Raw genomic sequence first — 17,362 nt, 5'->3', positions numbered from 1 at the left:
TTTGTGGCTAGGTCCCGGTCAGGCGCATCGAGTGTTTCCTGGCTTGCAGACCCCCCATGGCCGGCTAGTGCATGGGAGTCTGGTTCCAACACCCTGTGCTCCCCAGACAAGGGACTGGGCAAGCAGGTAAGCAGTCTCCCCAGAAATCCAAAACTGCCCTACTCCCACACTCAAACATAACCCCACGAGTCTTCAGCCTTAAAGGGTTAACTTGACACTTAAATTGCCCCTAAGCCTCAGACCCTCTAGGTTTAGACTATGACCTGTTGTTCTAACATTGTTCTTCCTTTTAAATAAGCTTGCCTTTTCTACTATGTTAATTCCCGTTTAAGTATTTAAATGCTTCCATTGCATCTCTGATCATCTTCTTTACTCCAAGCTATATATATATTAAGATACTTTAGTCTTTCCTGATAATTTCTATCTTGTAAACGACTAAATCTGCTACACAAGAGGGACATTATGCACCAAGCAGGACCCCATCGTGGCCACCACCTCACCCATTCATCCAATATTTAAAATGATAAAGAAAAAAAAGCTTTGACTATTCTCATAATCATTGTTAATGAATATTTCTTTCTAAATAATAAAAAAGTTGCTCTACCTTGTCCGCTGGCCCCAACGCGTCTTCTTTCAGCCAGCTCCACTTCTTCTCTTCTTCTTATATTTCTCCTTGGTATCAGCTCCGTTGACCAGGACTCCTGGCTAAGGAAACCGTCTTTGTCACCCACTTTCTGTGTTAATCCAAACAGGTATATGCACTGCCGGTGCCTGCACTGTTAAAAACTAAGCTGCTGCCACCGTGCAATTGCCCCCCAGGCCGCCCTGAATCCGGGCCGGATGGCTGGCCGGGCGGCCGGCCGGCCGGCAGACAACCATTCATGGCAGCCGCAAAGTGAAAAACTAAGCGGCTGCCATCGGGACTGGCCGCCGTGCAGGTAGTGTACCTGGTGGGGGGCGGTCCGCCTGGCGTGCCGCTCACTGAGGGGTGCCGGCACGCCTCCGAAAACGAAGCGCGCGGCAACTGTGCCTGTGGGTCAGGACTTGATGTCAAATCCCGGCGCACAACACTGAAGCCACGCCCACCGTCTTCCGCACACCGGAAGGACAGGACACAGAAGAGGGAGAAGAAGAGGAAGAATGAAGAGGAGTAGGAAAAGTGACAGTGCCAGAGGAAAGGTAGGAAAATATTAGTAAGTGTGTGAGAGGGATGGGTGTTATGCTGTAGTTTATGATGAATGTTTGTGAATGAGGGTTTCAGATTGCATGGAAGTGTGGGGGGATAGCATGGCATAGGGAGGCTGCCTAGGCATGATAGGAGTGTAATTGCTGTTGTCAATTTTTTATTTTTTTTCGTCCAATAATGCAATAACAGTATTAATAGATATATATGGTTGCAAACAGCAATCACACGTCTATCCTTATGCTAAGTCAGCCAGTACATGCTAGAACTTGGGCATGATAGGATTGTGATTGCTGTTAATTATATGTGTATATTTATATATATATATATATGTATATATATATATATATATATATATATATATATATATAAATATTGTTATCGATTTTTTTTTTGTCTAATTTTGGTGTGTTACTTACAAATAAAGTATTTGAAACGTTTTTATTTTCGGTTTTGGCCAAATGAATGCTGAATTTTCAGTTTAGGTCCAGAATTTAAATTTCGGTGCATCTCTACTATATACTAAGCCAGTCACTGAAGTGGTAGGCCTACACCACATCAATGTTTGGCTTAGTATACAGTGATAGGGGTTGTACTGCAGTATTGTCAGTGTCTGGCTCAATGTATAGGCACACATTGACAGTGGTACAGCGTAATCCCTAAGTATATAATGATAACAGATATGCTGTACCCCTGTCAATGTTTGCCTAACCATAGAAACTATGCAGTTTTAAAGTGTGTGTGTGTGGGGGGGGGGGCACATACAGGATCTGCCACAGGTGCCAAATACTCTAGGTACGCCCCTGCATCATGCAGCAGTCAGACCCAATGGCCATTCCTCAGCTCTTTGTCCCACGTCTTAAAAGAGGTGGGATAAAGAGCTGAGGCACGGCTATTGGGCGGCGCGGTGCGTGCACGCCGGCCGCTTTAATTTCATTAGGCGCCGGTGGAGTGACTGCTATCAATGTCGCTCGCACCCGCTTTGGTGGCGCAATGGGCCACTTGACTAGACTTGCCCCCCAGGCCTTAGGCTGCCAGCCCTCCCCTGGTCACCAGTTTGACCAACCACAAGAGAAACAAAGGACATTACAGAAGTGGGCAGCAGAGGTAAGCTTAACATTGGAAGCTTTTAGCTAATTACTAAAAACCATATACCGTATTTGCTAGATTATAAAACGACCCTGATTATAAGACGACCCCCCAAATCTTAATATTAATTTAGGAAAAAAAAGAAAAAGCCTGAATATAAGACGACCCTATAGGAAAAAAGTTTTACCCGTAAATGTTAATTCATTTAAACTATTTTTTTAATAAAAGCTATGACTGAGAAAAATATTTTGTTTTATTTCCTTCTATTTTCCAACCTGCCCCCCAGTAACGCACATCTGCCCCAGAAATGCCTTATACCCCCTATATGCCACTGTGCCCTATGATATGCCTTTTAACCCTCTAAATGCCACTGTGCCCCATGATATGCCTTTTAACCCTATATGCCACTGTGCCCCATGATATGCCTTTTAACCCTATATGCCACTCTGGCACTTAGAGGGTTAAAAGGCATATTATGGGGAAGAGTGGCATATAGGGAGGTTTAAGGCATTTCAGGAGGCAGAGTGGCATTAAGGGGGTTAAAAGGCATTTCACAAAGCACCCTGCCTCCAGAAATGCCTTATGCCCCCCATTTAACACTCCCCCCCGCCCCACTTACCGGCACTTCTGAGTCTCCTGTCATGTAGCTGGGGCAGCGTGTAGACTCACGCTGCAGCCGGAAGGAGGCGTGGCTAGCAGCGGGGGTTGTCTGCGTGCCACACCGGTGCGGGGAACTCTGATCTTTTGACAGCCGGGGAAGGTCTGCATCAGACTAGCATTTGCTCTGAAAAAAAACCTTCTCTTATAATCGAGCAAGTATGGTATTTTTATGTAAGTAACATTCTATAAAGCGTTGTCAACATTTCATGAGGATTTTAAAAAAACAAAACAAAAAGATTTTGTCTTTAAAGAGCAAACCTTTGCTAGAGACGGACTCTATGCATTGTTAGTGACTCTCGTGAGAGTAGTCACCACGGCTATGTAGGCGATGTATGTATTTCAGAAATCTGGTAAAGAAGGAAAAGAGATCCCTGGTCTTGTGAGCTTACAGTCTCTTAGGAGGTTCATAAACTATGGTTATGTACAAACTTGACAAGACATCTGCTTACTTTGGTTCTTTTGACGATTAGTTCCATTTTCTTCATACTTTATTGTACTAGGATTTCTTAGCTCATAAAAAGAACCTTGATCTCACTCTTGCCCAAATAATATATCACCCAGTTACCCACACCCTCTTTTTAAACGCCAAGCAAAGAAAGAAAGTGCTGTAAGACACACTGTTCCTTTGAAGTTGTTTCAGAACAAAATACATCTTTGAAACTAAATTGTCTTCAGATCCTACATGCTTGCTTCACTGAACATATTAATGCTGTAGGTACACTTATGGTTTTTAATACTAATGATTATGGATATCACCCTTTGTACTAGTATTGGTCGTTATATGCAAACCCCATAGCTTAATACCACTGCCTATCCCGCCGATACCTGGAACACTCAGGGTCTGAGCTCCAGGGTTCTAGGTGTGTATAGTCAGATTCTCACTCTTGCAATGCCTGCTTACCTTCTACCTTCTTCTAGGTATTGGGACACCCCTCCTAATTATTGAGTTTAGGTGTTTCAGCCCCTTCCACACCTTTGCTAACACGTGTATGGAATCAAAAACACAGGCATATAAAGTTAATTATATGTGTATTTTTGCTATATTAATGTTCCTGGAGGGCTAAGCCAAATGCCAAATGATTTAGGTAAACTATAAAAACACTCAGGAGCCGTGGCAACTGGTGTTTTGTGTGGATAAGTGCAAGATAAAGCCCCTGGGGCATAAAAAACCAAGGGGAATGCATAAAATATTTGATGTTGAGGTTGGGACTGTATGAAAGGAAAGGGGTTTGGGCGGTATGTGTCACGACCGGGGTACAGGTTCTAGATCCGCGCTGCAGAATCAGCGCCCTCTGGAGGAGAGAGGACGTACTGCCACCAGGCACAGGAGACAGATCGTACACCACCAAGAATAATGAAAGGTGGAACTCAGGAACAAAAAATAAATAAATAATAATAACGGTATCCGAGGGGTCAGGCAAAAGAGTAGCCGGGGTCACAAGCAAAGGTCAGGGCAGGCAGCAATATAACGGAGGTCAGGTTCAAGCAGGAGTCAATACCAGAAAGCTTAATCAGGATTCAAACGCTAGTGAAAGGCAAAAAGGCACTAACACAGGCAATGGTGTAGTGCCAAATGAGGGTTTAAATATCCCTCCAACAATATGGATCCTCCTACCCTCCTAATTAGGGGGAGGAGGAAAAAGAATAAATGTCGCTTTAAGAGCGACATGAATATTCATAAGCATGCGCGAACGGCTCTCACGACGTAGAGGCGCGCGCCCCGGAATTATCCCTCGAAATCGCCGGGGACGCGCGTCTCGCAGGAGAACGGACCTGGCGGCAGCTCACCGTGGCGGCAACAGCAGGGAGCCGACTGCGCGGGCTGCGTCTCGGCGTCCCTGCCGGCAGCCCGACGGAGGAGGTAACAGTATGTGAATAAAAACATGTAAATACATAAAGGGAATCAGCCAGATAAAGGAGGAGAGTATATTTAAAAGAAGAGAAACTACCAAAACCAAAAGGACATAGATTTAAATTAGAGGGGCAAATCAGGAAATATTACTTTACAAAGGTTGTGGATGCATGGAATAGCCTTGCAACAGAAGTGGTAGAGGTTAATAGAGTGAAGGAGTTTAAGCATGCGAGGGATAGACATTGTGCATATATATATATATACATACACACATGTCTGCACTGATCGTTCACAAGACACAAGAAGGTACTAAATGACAACCACAAGTGACAGTTGATGTAAGGCAGCGTGGCCTACTGGTAGAAGGCACTGGAGGAGGCGGGCTCCAGTCTCAATGAGAGCGTGGGTTCGATTCCCACCGCTGCCATTCGCTTTTTAAAATCCCAATAATGCCATTAAGCCCTCCAAAATATTATGTCAGTTTCTTTTATGGTCTTCTACGGGTTAAGTGTGGCTTCACTGCCATCTAGAGGGGATGACAGGACATCGCAGGGACACATTCACAATCCAGGCTGCAGCGTTTGTATGAATGGATAGATATAGATACACTATATGACCAAAAGTATTGGGGCACCCCTCCTAACTATTGAGTTTAGGTGTTTCGGCTGCACCCATTGCTAACAAGTGTATGAAATCAAACACATAGGCAGAAAAAGTTAATTATATGTGTATTATTTTGCTATATTGATGTTCTTGGAGGGATAAGTCAAATGCCAAATGATTTAGGTAAACTATACAAATACTCAGAGCCGTGGCAACTTGTGTTTAATGTGGCAAAGGGCAAGTTAATGCCCTTCGGTCATAAAAACCCAAGGGCAGCGCATAGAACATGTGATGTTGAGGTTAGGACTGTACGAAAGGAAAGGGTTTTGGGGGGGGAAGGTATGTGAATAAAAACATGTAAATACATAAAGGGAATCAGCATGATAAAGGAGGAGATTTTTTTTAACCCCTTAAGGACCAGTCTTTTACTTTTTTGTACCCTTTGGGACCGAGGATGTTTTAACACTTTTTCGGTTCTTGTGCTTAGATGTCACTCATTTAGTGTACCCACACACGTTATATAGGCTTTGTTCAGATACCATTTTTTGATCACATTATCTAATTTCCTAAGATATATATATATATATATATATATATATAAATATATATATATATATATACATATATATATATATAATGAAAAATTGAAAAAAAACAAAACTTTTTCTCACTTATTCATCCAAAAAAGCTAATGAAAAAATCTGCTAAATAGATTCTACTATTTGTCCTGAGTTTAGAAATAGCCAATGTTTTTATGGATTATCGGGCAATAAGAACAAGAAGCGTTTTGCTGTTTTGAAACCATTTTTTTCCCCAAAGCTGTTCATTCTGCCCCATGTGCTATTTCGGGTATCTTTGAAGCAGGCCAATGCAATTTATGCCCTCATACCATGGGGGAAAAATAATGTGCAGAAAAAAGCAACAACAAAAAAAACATTGGGTATTTCTAAACAAAACTCAAGACAAACAGTATAATCTATTTAGCAGGTTTTTTTCATTATTTTTAGCAAAAGTGAGAAAAAGTCATTTTTTAGCTGTGGTGACTCTCGTGAGAGTAGTCACCACAGCTAAGAGTAGGCCTTTTTTAATCTTTTTCAATTTATATATGATTAAAAACGTGTTACACTATATATTGTATTTCCCTTGTGCTTTCTACGGTATGAGCCTGCGCCATCTGCTATATGTTGGAGGTTGGGATCTGAAAAAAAGAAAAGAAAAAAAGACAAGTCGATATACTGAGCAGTATTTTAATCTGTGAGTGGAACTACAGAGGGAGAGATTGTGTATTTAAAATCGTATCACACAGTGTGTACGATGTTTGATTTTTTCTATTTTATAATTGCCTGATATTTGAGGAAAAAGAAGAGGAAGATAAATTGTATTCTCAAATGAAGCTCTTCAGGACCATCTAACAGTTTACTTAAGTATCATGTTTTACTTTTGTGATAATACTATTTTGTTATATTCTGTTACAATTGTATCATAGCGCTCCACCTGTAGAAATGTTGCAGGAACAGTGTGCAATCTGACCTTCAATAGACTGCATTGTGTCAAGCGATTATGCTCAGGAAGGGACACCAACAAGGAGCAAACTAAAGGAATGGGATGCTCTATAACTCTGGAAAAAAAAGCAAAACAACTCCTTTCTGACCTTTAGGGTCCACCCTCCATTGAATGCTGTTTAGTACACTTCATAAAGTTATTCCATGGGGTTTACTAAAAAGAAACATATATGCATGGAAAGACATATCCAAACCACCAAGCATATCTGTTTAGATCTCCCTTCCCACATTTCACTTGGTCTCCTCTCACATCTCCAACACCAGGGGGCCTCAAATTAAAAGTAAAAAGGTAAATCCACATAGTTTCAAATATCACATTAAAATGTCACTTAAAAGGAAATGTAAAATGTAATCTTTTCAATAAAATGTATGGATTAGCATCTTTGTGATTTACACTTGCACATTTTGTTCTTTTAAATAAAGCTGTAGTATTTAGTTATATGCTTCAACGTGCTTTGTGACCAATGGAACCTCTCCTGCCAGCTATCATTGTGTCATCATACTAGAAGTCTCATATGTTACGCTGGCTCTCCACACATACACACACACACACACAGAGCGCAAACACTTTTGAAGGACCATCTCAAGACAGCTGGCTACCTGGCAAAATGATCTGCGGAGTGTCGGCTCCCCGGCAAAGAGATCCGCAGAGCGTCAGGTTTCCATCAACAGATTTGAAGACTGTCAACGTTTCTATGTATTTCTTGTTGCTATGACATTTTAAGAAAAAAATTCTTTACATTTTAGTACTAGTCAGAGTTAGCCTCTTAGTGCCCAGAGGGAGGGGCAGTTCTTCGAGCCATGGCTTCCCAGAGATTTCCTTCAATAAAACAAGGTTTTTTCTTTCCTCCGTGCTGAAGAATGACTCTTCGTGAGTCCAGAGGCAGCTCCATCTTTAAACTATCCATACAATGTTTACTATTAAATAAAAAGGTTTGTTCTCATAATTGTTGCGGTCTATGAGTAATTCTTTCAAATTAATATCACCTTTAGTTAAAATGGTATTATTCCAAAAAGTCTACAATGCTGTGCTAATGAAACTTATTTTTGGACTACCAATTTGATTTTATGTCATTGAAATTTGGTGTTACTGTGAAATTGACATCAAATGTTTTAGTTATTTATTGTAAAAACACATCTAACTAATTTAACACATCTATTACAACTAAAGCATACACAGTCGTTAGCTGAATGTGTTCAATGACAAAAGCAAAAAGAACACCTTTGTCGCCAACTTTCTGTGTGACACAGATCCAGACGGGTATTGACAATGCCGGCACCGGTACTATTGTTCTTGTCTCGTCTACCGTTTGCCGGAGAACTCGCCGCAAAAGTTCTTCTCCCAGCAAAACAGTACAAGTGGAAAAACCCCAAGTAACGTCCACCAGGGTACCGATGATCCTAACAGTGAGGAGGCTCCAGAATAAGTAGATAAATATGTTAAAATGATAGTTCTTGAGTATGCCAGGTGAAGTTTCTGAAACTGAATACCACAGAGAATGGGAAAATCGTGTCTGGGGCACGATTCGCTAAATTAGTGAAACCACAAAAAAACAAATGTAGTCAAGCTCAGAATCACAAGCAGAGCGGGACGTCAGGCGTCCAAAGGTCATACACTAGATGGCTAGTCAGATGAACAGGGGTTAAATTCCAGAGCGCGTAGTCAGGCGGACCGGGTCATACACAGGACGGAAACAAATTCGAATCGCTGAGCAAAAGGAAGGTCAGGAACGCCAAGGGTCGGGAACACGCCGAACAAAAATGCAACCAACTTGATACCAAAGCAAGGACCACGCCAGGGTAAAGAGACTGGTACCTCCGGATTTTTTAATCCTGCACCGGCTGAAGCCACGCTCCTCCAGCAGGGGAAGCTCTCGTGAGAGAGGATCCCTTGCCTGCCACTCTCCCCTTACCCCGACGCAAGGTATGTCTAGCAGGAATCCGGGAGCGGGTGACAGTTCTGTACCTGTTCCAGCCCCCATAACAGAGCCAAGACATGAAGTGGGCGGCTGAGCTTCTTTGCCTTTTTATATAAAGAGCTTTCTTTTACAACAGCTAACGCAATGTCCAAATATAACCAAGCGTCTGTAATAAACGACCGTTTAAACCCAAAATCTTTATGCATTTCATTTTTATGACTTGATAGAAACACAGAATTTGACCACAGATGAGAACTGTAGAGATCATCCTTGCCACTGAACGCTTAATTGCTATAGTGATTAAACCTGTATATTCCCCCAAGCACTAGCCGAGACTTAGTGTAGGGGTAAAACAGAATTTTCTTTACTAAGGAAAGCACACACACACACACATATATATATATATATATATATATATATTTACAGCAAACATGATTGGATTAAAGGTATAATCCCATCACCCACCAGGCAGCCCAGAACCGCCATACAGGTCTATGGCCAGCTATGCCCACCCGACAAAGAGTCACTATTTCAGGGTGATCCCGGTAGAGCCGTGTCAATCCCGGGGTACCATTAGAGAGCTCAGCGTCCAAAGATTCTATGATCCAAAAAGCGACGTGATCCGACGTTGGTACCCTGAGCGACAGCATTGGAAACATCCCCGGGAATAGTCCATGCGGTAGCCGGGCAGAGTACCACAGCCACTGCTGGGTAGACCCCAGTCCTAGAAATCGGTAATTAAACCACGGTTCCCAAACGAGCTCGCTCTCTGTAACCATCACCAAGTATTGCCCACCACAAGCTTAATGTACCCTCAAAAGAGCATCCGTAACGACGCTGTTCCAATTGTCGGCAGGCATCGCCACGGTCCCTAGCTGCCGCACAGTTCCATGAATTTGTGGCTAGGTCCCGGTCAGGCGCATCGAGTGTTTCCTGGCTTGCAGACCCCCCATGGCCGGCTAGTGCATGGGAGTCTGGTTCCAACACCCTGTGCTCCCCAGACAAGGGACTGGGCAAGCAGGTAAGCAGTCTCCCCAGAAATCCAAAAGTGCCCTACTCCCACACTCAAACATAACCCCACGAGTCTTCAGCCTTAAAGGGTTAACTTGACACTTAAATTGCCCCTAAGCCTCAGACCCTCTAGGTTTAGACTATGACCTGTTTAGACTATGACCTTTTCTACTATGTTAATTCCCGTTTAAGTATTTAAATGCTTCTATTGCATCTCCGATCATCTTCTTTACTCCAAGCTATATATATATTAAGATACTTTAGTCTTTCCTGATAATTTCTATCTTGTAAACGACTAAATCTGCTACACAAGAAGGACATTATGCACCAAGCAGGACCCCATCGTGGCCACCACCTCACCCATTCATCCAATATTTAAAATGATAAAGAAAAAAAAGCTTTGACTATTCTCATAATCATTGTTAATGAATATTTCTTTCTAAATAATAAAAAAGTTGCTCTACCTTGTCCGCTGGCCCCAACGCGTCTTCTTTCAGCCAGCTCCACTTCTTCTCTTCTTCTTATATTTCTCCTTGGTATCAGCTCCGTTGACCAGGACTCCTGGATTAGTTCTGCAAAAGCTAAGGAAACCGTCTTTGTCACCCACTTTCTGTGTTAATCCAAACAGGTATATGCACTGCCGGTGCCTGCACTGTTAAAAACTAAGCTACTGCCACCGGGACTGGCCGCCGTGCAATTGCCCCCCAGGCCGCCCTGAATCCGGGCCGGACGGCTGGCCGGGCGGCCGGCCGGCAGACGACCATTCATGGCAGCCGCAAAGTTAAAAACTAAGCGGCTGCCACCGGGACTGGCCGCCGTGCCGGTAGTGTACCTGGTGGGGGGTGGTCCGCCTGGCGTGCCGCTCACTGAGGGGTGCCGGCACGCCTCCGAAAACGAAGCGCGCGGCAACTGTGGCTGTGCGTCAGGACTTGATGTCAAATCCCGGCGCACAACACTGAAGCCACGCCCACCGTCTTCCGCACACCGGAAGGACAGGACACAGAAGAGGGAGAAGAAGAGGAAGAATGAAGAGGAGTAGGAAAAGTGACAGTGCCAGAGGAAAGGTAGGAAAATATTAGTAAGTGTGTGAGAGGGATGGGTGTTATGCTGTAGTTTATGATGAATGTTTGTGAATGAGGGTTTCAGATTGCATGGAAGTGTGGGGGGATAGCATGGCATAGGGAGGCTGCCTAGGCATGATAGGAGTGTAATTGCTGTTGTCAATTTTTTTTTTTTTTCGTCCAATAATGCAATAACAGTATTAATAGATATATATGGTTGCAAACAGCAATCACACGTCTATCCTTATGCTAAGTCAGCCAGTACATGCTAGAACTTGGGCATGATAGGATTGTGATTGCTGTTAATTATATGTGTATATTTATATATATATATATATGTATATATATATATATATATATATATATATTAATATTGTTATCGATTTTTTTTTTGTCTAATTTTGGTGTGTTACTTACAAATAAAGTATTTGAAACGTTTTTATTTTCGGTTTTGGCCAAATGAATACTGAATTTTCAGTTTAGGTCCAGAATTTTAATTTCGGTGCATCCCTACTATATACTAAGCCAGTCACTGAAGTGGTAGGCCTACACCACATCAATGTTTGGCTTAGTATACAGTGATAGGGGTTGTACTGCAGTATTGTCAGTGTCTGGCTCAATGTATAGGCACACATTGACAGTGGTACAGCGTAATCCCTAAGTATATAATGATAACAGTTATGCTGTACCCCTGTCAATGTTTGCCTAACCATAGAAACTATGCAGTTTTAAAGTGTGTGTGTGTGTGGGGGGGGGGGGGCACATACAGGATCTGCCACAGGTGCCAAATACTCTAGGTACGCCCCTGCATCATGCAGCAGTCAGACCCAATGGCCATTCCTCAGCTCTTTGTCCCACGTCTTAAAAGAGGTGGGATAAAGAGCTGAGGCACGGCTATTGGGCGGCGCGGTGCGTGCACGCCGGCCGCTTTAATTTCATTAGGCGCCGGTGGAGTGACTGCTATCAATGTCGCTCGCAACCGCTTTGGTGGCGCAATGGGCCACTTGACTAGACTTGCTCCCCAGGCCTTAGGCTGCCAGCCCTCCCCTGGTCACCAGTTTGACCAACCACAAGAGAAACAAAGGACATTACAGAAGTGGGCAGCAGAGGTAAGCTTAACATTGGAAGCTTTTAGCTAATTACTAAAAACCATATACCGTATTTGCTAGATTATAAAACGACCCTGATTATAAGACGACCCCCCAAATCTTAATATTAATTTAGGAAAAAAAGAAAAAGCCTGAATATAAGACGACCCTATAGGAAAAAAGTTTTACCAGTAAATGTTAATTCATTTAAACTATTTTTTTAATAAAAGCTATGACTGAGAAAAATATTTTGGTTTTATTTCCTTCTATTTTCCAACCTGCCCCCCAGTAACGCACATCTGCCCCAGAAATGCCTTATACCCCCTATATACCACTGTGCCCCATGATATGCCTTTTAACCCTCTAAATGCCACTGTGCCCCTTGATATGCCTTTTAACCCTATATGCCACTTTGCCCCATGATATGCCTTTTAACCCTATATGCCACTCTGGCACTTAGAGGGTTAAAAGGCATATTATGGGGAAGAGTGGCATATAGGGAGGTTTAAGGCATTTCAGGAGGCAGAGTGGCGTATAGAGGGTTAAAAAGCTATTTCTGGAGGCAGAGTGGCATTAAGGGGGTTAAAAGGCATTTCACAAAGCACCCTGCCTCCAGAAATGCCTTATGCCCCCCATTTAACACTCCCCCCCCGCCCCACTTACCGGTACTTCTGAGTCTCCTGTCATGTAGCTGGGGCAGCGTGTAGACTCACGCTGCAGCCGGAAGGAGGCGTGGCTAGCAGCGGGGGTTGTCTGCGTGCCACACCGGTGCGGGGAACTCTGATCTTTTGACAGCCGGGGAAGGTCTGCATCAGACTAGCATTTGCTCTGAAAAAAAACCTTCTCTTATAATCGAGCAAATACGGTATTTTTATGTAAGTAACATTCTATAAAGCGTTGTCAACATTTCATGAGGATTTTAAAAAAACAAAACAAAAAGATTTTGTCTTTAAAGAGCAAACCTTTGCTAGAGACGGACTCTATGCATTGTTAGTGACTCTCGTGAGAGTAGTCACCACGGCTATGTAGGCGATGTATGTATTTCAGGAATCTGGTAAAGAAGGAAAAGAGATCCCTGGTCTTGTGAGCTTACAGTCTCTTAGGAGGTTCATAAACTATGGTTATGTACAAACTTGACAAGACATCTGCTTACTTTGGTTCTTTTGCCGATTAGTTCCATTTTCTTCATACTTTATTGTACTAGGATTTCTTAGCTCATAAAAAGAACCTTGATCTCACTCTTGCCCAAATAATATATCACCCAGTTACCCACACCCTCTTTTTAAACGCCAAGCAAAGAAAGAAAGTGCTGTAAGACACACTGTTCCTTTGAAGTTGTTTCAGAACAAAATACATCTTTGAAACTAAATTGTCTTCAGATCCTACATGCTTGCTTCACTGAACATATTAATGCTGTAGGTACACTTATGGTTTTTAATACTAATGATTATGGATATCACCCTTTGTACTAGTATTGGTCGTTATATGCAAACCCCATAGCTTAATACCACTGCCTATCCCGCCGATACCTGGAACACTCAGGGTCTGAGCTCCAGGGTTCTAGGTGTGTATAGTCAGATTCTCACTCTTGCAATGCCTGCTTACCTTCTACCTTCTTCTAGGTATTGGGACACCCCTCCTAATTATTGAGTTTAGGTGTTTCAGCCCCTTCCACACCTTTGCTAACACGTGTATGGAATCAAAAACACAGGCATATAAAGTTAATTATATGTGTATTTTTGCTATATTAATGTTCCTGGAGGGCTAAGCCAAATGCCAAATGATTTAGGTAAACTATAAAAACACTCAGGAGCCGTGGCAACTGGTGTTTTGTGTGGATAAGTGCAAGATAAAGCCCCTGGGGCATAAAAAACCAAGGGGAATGCATAAAATATTTGATGTTGAGGTTGGGACTGTATGAAAGGAAAGGGGTTTGGGCGGTATGTGTCACGACCGGGGTACAGGTTCTGGATCCGCGCTGCAGAATCAGCGCCCTCTGGAGGAGAGAGGACGTACTGCCACCAGGCACAGGAGACAGATCGTACACCACCAAGAATAATGAAAGGTGGAACTCAGGAACAAAAAATAAATAAATAATAATAACGGTATCCGAGGGGTCAGGCAAAAGAGTAGCCGGGGTCACAAGCAAAGGTCAGGGCAGGCAGCAATATAACGGAGGTCAGGTTCAAGCAGGAGTCAATACCAGAAAGCTTAATCAGGATTCAAACGCTAGTGAAAGGCAAAAAGGCACTAACACAGGCAATGGTGTAGTGCCAAATGAGGGTTTAAATATCCCTCCAACAATATGGATCCTCCTACCCTCCTAATTAGGGGGAGGAGGAAAAAGAATAAATGTCGCTTTAAGAGCGACATGAATATTCATAAGATTAGCCGTTCGCGCATGCACGAACGGCTCTCACGACGTAGAGGCGCGCGCCCCGGAATTATCCCTCGAAACCGCCGGGGACGCGCGTCTCGCAGGAGAACGGACCTGGCGGCAGCTCACCGTGATGGCACCAGCAGGGAGCCGACTGCGCGGGCTGCGTCTCGGCGTCCCTGCCGGCAGCCCGACGGAGGAGGTAACAGTATGTGAATAAAAACATGTAAATACATAAAGGGAATCAGCCAGATAAAGGAGGAGAGTATATTTAAAAGAAGAGAAACTACCAAAACCAAAAGGACATAGATTTAAATTAGAGGGGCAAATCAGGAAATATTACTTTACAAAGGTTGTGGATGCATGGAATAGCCTTGCAACAGAAGTGGTAGAGGTTAATAGAGTGAAGGAGTTTAAGCATGCGAGGGATAGACATTGTGCATATATATATATATATATATATATATATATATACACACATGTCTGCACTGATCGTACACAAGACACAGGAAGGTACTAAATGACAACCACAAGTTACAGTTGATGTAAGGCAGCGTGGCCTACTGGTAGAAGGCACTGGAGGAGGCGGGCTCCAGTCTCAATGAGAGCGTGGGTTCGATTCCCACCGCTGCCATTCACTTTTTAAAATCCCAATAATGCCATTAAGCCCTCCAAAATATTATGTCAGTTTCTTTTATGGTCTTCTACGGGTTAAGTGTGGCTTCACTGCCATCTAGAGGGGATGACAGGACATCGCAGGGACACATTCACAATCCAGGCTGCAGCGTTTGTATGAATGGATAGATATAGATACACTATATGACCAAAAGTATTGGGGCACCCCTCCTAACTATTGAGTTTAGGTGTTTCGGCTGCACCCATTGCTAACAAGTGTATGAAATCAAACACATAGGCAGAAAAAGTTAATTATATGTGTATTATTTTGCTATATTGATGTTCTTGGAGGGATAAGTCAAATGCCAAATGATTTAGGTAAACTATACAAATACTCAGAGCCGTGGCAACTTGTGTTTAATGTGGCAAAGGGCAAGTTAATGCCCTTCGGTCATAAAAACCCAAGGGCAGCGCATAGAACATGTGATGTTGAGGTTAGGACTGTACGAAAGGAAAGGGGTTTGGGGGGGGAAGGTATGTGAATAAAAACATGTAAATACATAAAGGGAATCAGCATGATAAAGGAGGAGATTTTTTTAACCCCTTAAGGACCAGTCTTTTACTTTTTTGTACCCTTTGGGACCGAGGATGTTTTAACACTTTTTCGGTTCTTGTGCTTAGATGTCACTCATTTAGTGTACCCACACACGTTATATAGGCTTTGTTCAGATACCATTTTTTGATCACATTATCTAATTTCCTAATATATATATATATATATATATATATATAAATATATATATATATATATACATATATATATATAATGAAAAATTGAAAAAAAACAAAACTTTTTCTCACTTATTCATCCAAAAAAGCTAATGAAAAAATCTGCTAAATAGATTCTACTATTTGTCCTGAGTTTAGAAATAGCCAATGTTTTTATGGATTATCGGGCAATAAGTACAAGAAGCGTTTTGCTGTTTTGAAACCATTTTTTTCCCCAAAGCTGTTCATTCTGCCCCATGTGCTATTTCGGGTATCTTTGAAGCAGGCCAATGCAATTTATGCCCTCATACCATGGGGGAAAAATAATGTGCAGAAAAAAGCAACAACAAAAAAAACATTGGGTATTTCTAAACAAAACTCAAGACAAACAGTATAATCTATTTAGCAGGTTTTTTTCATTATTTTTAGCAAAAGTGAGAAAAAGTAATTTTTTAGCTGTGGTGACTCTCGTGAGAGTAGTCACCACAGCTAAGAGTAGGCCTTTTTTAATCTTTTTCAATTTATATATGATTAAAAACGTGTTACACTATATATTGTATTTCCCTTGTGCTTTCTACGGTATGAGCCTGCGCCATCTGCTATATGTTGGAGGTTGGGATCTGAAAAAAAGAAAAGAAAAAAAGACAAGCCGATATACTGAGCAGTATTTTAATCTGTGAGTGGAACTACAGAGGGGGAGATTGTGTATTTAAAATCGTATCACACAGTGTGTACGATGTTTGATTTTTTCTATTTTATAATAGCCTGATATTCAGTGGCGTCGCTACAGGGGGGCAAGGGGGGGCAATTGCCCCCCCTAGCTTATTCCTTGCCCCCCCTGTTGCCCCCCCGCCGAATTTGGATACAGATGTCCCGGATTCAATCCGGGACAGTGCACCTCACTGAACGGGGCTGTCATCACCCACGAAGGTTATTGAGCCGCGCTGGCCAGCTGACTCAAATCTATTTCGGATCGACTGGGGTGTATTCTTAAAATTCCGCCCCTGTCGATTTGAAATTGAATTGAGTCAGCCGGCGCCGCTCAATAACATTCGTGGGCGGCGTCAGCACGGCTCAATTACCTTTGTGGGGCGGTGCCAGCCCCGTTCAGTGAAGTGGGTGGAGAAAGTTGGCAGCGCGAATTCAGCTGTCAGGCCGCGTGTCTTCAGTCAGGTAAGTTGACAAACTGGGGGCATGGTTGGCAGTGGGAGGCTGGGACAAAGATGGCTATGGGAAACTGGTGAGAAACTCTGTCCCCGGTTTCCCATGGGCATCTTTGTCACTAAATAGCTCCCCATGGTCCCATGTTTAGTGACAAAGATGCCTATAGGAAACTGGGGGCAAAGGAAAACACTGTCCCCAGTTTCATAGGCATCTTTGTCAGTAAATAGCTTACCATGGTCCCATGTTTAGTGACAAAGATGCCTATGGGAACCTGGGGACAAAGGAAAACACTGTCCCCAGTTTCCCATAGGCATCTTTGATCCCATGTTTAGTGACAAAGATGCCTATGGGAAACTGGGGGCAAAGGCAAACTCTGTCCCCAGTTTCCCATAGGCATCTTTGTCAGTAAA

The sequence above is a fragment of the Sceloporus occidentalis genome, unplaced genomic scaffold (genome assembly GCF_023333645.1).
Source record: "Sceloporus occidentalis isolate IW3139 unplaced genomic scaffold, rSceOcc1.0.p SCAF_60, whole genome shotgun sequence".
NCBI lineage: Eukaryota > Metazoa > Chordata > Lepidosauria > Squamata > Phrynosomatidae > Sceloporus > Sceloporus occidentalis.
Note: the sequence above shows the minus strand (reverse complement) of the source record.